Below are 4593 nucleotides of genomic sequence, written 5' to 3'. Positions count from 1 at the left end.
AGGTCATGGGACATGTATTCCAAGCCGAATGTTGGGTAGAAATCTATATTGGGCATCACTTGTTTATTATTATGGATAAGAAAATTGGTAAAGGCATTTGAAAAGGAAAAGAGGAATTAAGTGGAATTTATTTATGAAAATAAATGAAAATAGGAGAAATGGGAGATGAAGAGTCACATATTTGCATGAGAAGGAAAATTAACGAAAATGAAGAAAAAGAGAGCCATCAACGATAAAGAGGATTTTGAGGATCAATTCACAACTTTTGTTGGTTTGGCTTTTGTCAGTTTAGTTTTGGATCTATCTTCTATTCTCTCATACTCTTGCAGGCGTTTTCTTTTGATGAGTGATCACAGTGGGATGAGATACTTGTTTCACCAACCTAATCTGAAAGAGTCTAACTTTGAGAACATGTGCATTAAGGGTTGCATATGCTCTTACCAAAAGAGTGTAGGTAAATCACATTGCAACTATTAGCTCATATGGGATAGATTTGCAGGAGAGGATCTTGCAGGTAGCGAAGCAGGATGAAAAGTACCATGGACTTGGACTTTTTATGCCTACACAGTTTTTTGGTCCAACAAATAAAAAATGAGAAGAAATTAAAAAAACTGAGTGCAAGCAATTTTGGTCCACATTTTTTTACAATGGAAAACCCCATCACAATCTATCCATAAATATTTTAATTTCCTTTATTGTGAGAGATTTTGTATTTATATTTGGATTTGATAGAACGAGTATGTTTATAAATAATTCGAAGGGAGATTGAATGGGTAGAGATTCATTTAATCAATTGTTATCTTTACTTTTAATTGTAATTGTTCAATTTTAAATTCATAAGAAAAATAACTTTTAAATTTTGCCTATTTAAATTTTGTAGAGCAGTAACTTTTAGTAAATATGTTTATTTCGTTGAATATAAAGAATGTGAAAAGTTGCTTATTATTTAAAATTAAATTTGAAACTTCAACCATTTAAGTTTATATTTATGTTAAATTAACTTTACATAAATTTTAAGATTAGCAAATATTGGTAAAAAATATTCTTTACTTAAGTGAATATGATAAACTTGAAAATATTTCTATGAATATAATTATATACATCCATAACATATGAAAATATTTATATGGATATAATTGCTTACATTCATAACTTTTTAATGGATGAAAAAGTAGAAAATTCCCTTAATACATAGTCTTGTTTAATGTTTAACATAATTTTTTTTAGGTTTGATGCCAAGAAACATTCATCATTAGCAATTTAGTAGAAATTCCAAAAATATTAAAGGTAAATTCCTTGATTTTATTGACCATCACCCAATTGTTCAAATGCAACTCACATCCATAAAAACCCTTGCCAAGAGTTTCTTTCACGAATTGATGTAGATGGACATTTACCAATGATTTAATTTATATAACTACCTTAGTAATTAATTAATGTAATATATTGAATTGATGATGTTAATTATCATCGAGTTTTTGAGATTATAATTAGTTTATAGAAACTTAAAAGAGGTAAAGAATACATCAATTCTTTTAAAATCTTATTTCTAGGCCAAAAAAAAGTCTTTCAAGATTACCATATTATATTGTAACAAATATTTTTAAATTGAATATTAATTTGGGTTTAGGATAGGTGTTTTAATTCAAATGTAATGATATTTTTAGCCAAGACCTAGCCTCTTGTGTCATCCTAGAATGAGTGGTTAGTGATTATGGTTAGACTTGGAAGCAATTTTGGGGAACCTCTTGTCATTCATGTTGTTTATTTTTTCCTGCACATTTAAGACCTAAATGTAGGTTTTAACTCCATACAGAAATTACCTGCATATGAATTCTAAAACACAAAAAATAAACAATGCAAAAGCATAACACATAAAACACATATACACAAAGATTTTACCACTGGATCCCAAAACCGGGTTACCAGCTTGATTTTTCATTATATTCCTTTCAATGTTACAATACATATTTATACATGCTGAAGCATCCAATACCATGGACCGAAAACCACCACGTCCAAAACCATGGACCGAAAGCCATAGGCAGGTTCGCCCAACCTAATATAGGGTCCAAAAAAAATTTCCCGAGGCACTGCCCCGGACCCTGTAGAGGGGGGCTACCCGCCCCCCTCAAACTCCCCTATGGCCCTCCCGCTGCGCAATCAGTGCAACAATGGGGGGGCTCTGGCCCCCCTCTAACCCCCTGGTTCACTACGTAGGTTAGTCGTGGAAATAATATAACACAACCAAACAATCTCCCACTTGTTGTTTTCTTTCCACAGGGGGCCATAGGAGAGCTTAGTCATTTTTTCAGCCTTAAAACGCCCATTGTTTCTCTACACCAGGAGAACTTCTCAGAGCTCACAGATTTTGTCAATGCATCTGCAGTATTCTTCAAAGTGTTCACCTTTACCAGCAACACCTTTTTGTCTTCTATCATATCCATCACAAAGTGACACTGAACATCAATGTGCTTTGTCTTTGAATGATAAGCAAGGTTCTTTGCCAAGAAAATTGCACTTTTGCTGTCACAGTCTATCCTTATAGCTCCCTGTACTAACCCCATACCTAAACACAATCTCTGCAACCAAACTGCTTCCTTGCTTGCATGAGTGGCTGCCATGTATTTTGCCTCTATAGTTGATAGTGCCACTACAGATTGTTTCTTACTCATCCAACTGACTGCACCTCCAAATATGTTAAACACATACCCACTTGTAGATCTTCTCTGATCTAAATCTCTAGTCCAGTCTGCATCAACAAAGCCACGAATATCCAACGCTCTATCCAATCCTGGTCTTCCTTGGTAGCACAAACTATAATCATTAGTGCCACGCAAATACCTAAAAACCCGCTTCACTGTTGTCCAGTGCTCCTTCCCTGGTTTTGACATAAACCTACTCAATACTCCCACTGCATGTGCAATGTATGGTCTAGTACAGACCATTGCATACATCAGGGTACTGACTGCACTTGCATATGGAACACAGGACATATCCTCTTCCTCTTCTTGTATCTTGGGACACTGTTCAGCAGATAACTTTACACCTACAGGAATAGGAACCTTCACTGGTTTACTATCTTGCATATTAAACCTCTGCAATATTGTCTTGACATACTTCCTCTGGTTTAACCAGAGCTTCCTCTTTGCCTGATCTCTTTTAATTTCCATGCCCAAAATATAGTTTGCAGCACCAAGATCTTTCATGTCGAATTTGGAGGACAATTGGGTCTTCAAATCCTAGATAATTTCTTTGTCATTTCCAACCAGCAACATATCATCCACATACAAGACTAAATAAATAACACGGTCACCAATTAATTTAAAATACACAGAGTGATTTTCTTTGCTTCTGGTGAAGCCAACCATGGCTTTGGACTCACTAGGGAGAGGGTAGCTTTTATGAGGAGGATAAAATAGGGTGCATTGCTTTGAATAGTAATATTATAAATTATAAAATTAGTTTCCTTTTCTTTTGCTTATCCTTCTCCAAAAAAATTTAGAGATATTTCATCACCAAGCTTCACATCGTATAAGATAAAAAGAGTGATAAAAATATCAAATATGAATATTTTTCTATCACATGTCTAAAGGTTCGCTAACTTATAATTTTTTCAAGCTCATAATAAGTTGTTCACCCTCTATCTATTTCAATACTATAATTCCAATTGAGCTTAGGAGGAATATGGATTCCAAAATATTTAAATGAACGATATTTATTGATTATCAATTTCATATGTAAATAATTAATATAAATATAAACATTTATTATAAAGAAACACAAACATTTTTAATGTCCCGTGGAGAAGAAAAAGGAAAAATAAAAAAATAAAAAAACATATTTCTTATATAAATTGTGGAGAAGATCTTTGTAAAAATATGTATATCTCTATAAGTTTGAGTTTCTTAAGGATACAAACATAGTTTTATTACGAGTCTCGTTGTTTAGGAGGTTCTAAAATGGAGATTGAAAAAAGAAATTATTATTATAGCAAATTACTATATTAATGTAACAATTGTTTTTAGACAAATGATATTTCTTTATTAAATTCATTTAAATATGTTTAAAGTAGATAAAGTTAAAAAAAATATAATGATGTTTTTACTTCATCAAATTCAAGGTTTAAAATCAGAGTTGTCATTCTATTCTAGCCATTCATTCAATTGATTACTTTGATTGAGTTAATAAACATCTATATTTTCTATACTCTTACTTGCACAACCAATCTTAAGAGGATCTTCAAAATAAATAGTTCTACAATATTATTTGTACCATCTCCTAAACCAATATTAAATAGGATTTTATGTGTACCATTAAGGAAAATAACACCACCAACTCCTCCTTTTGGGGAGATTACCTTGACTTCCATTGTCAAAGTACCCCCAAGCCCCTATTTTGTTAATTTTAGCATGGGACAAGTATCTCATTACAAGGGTTTGCATCCCGGATTTGAAATATGAAAAAATAGATTTAACGTGAGAAGCACATTGGATGAGAAGGATATCCATGTTCTCAAATATCCTTGCATTTCTAGCTAACCAAATGTCCCATGAAGTTATTGAAGGTAGGCATTTCAACACTTTGCTCTAG

This window comes from Pinus tabuliformis, chromosome 1_1 (genome assembly GCF_031772625.1).
Source record: "Pinus tabuliformis cultivar Carrire ecotype Pingquan chromosome 1_1, CPIR1, whole genome shotgun sequence".
Taxonomy (NCBI): domain Eukaryota; kingdom Viridiplantae; phylum Streptophyta; class Pinopsida; order Pinales; family Pinaceae; genus Pinus; species Pinus tabuliformis.
The sequence above is the reverse complement of the archived record's forward strand: the minus strand, read 5'-3'. Positions refer to the sequence as shown.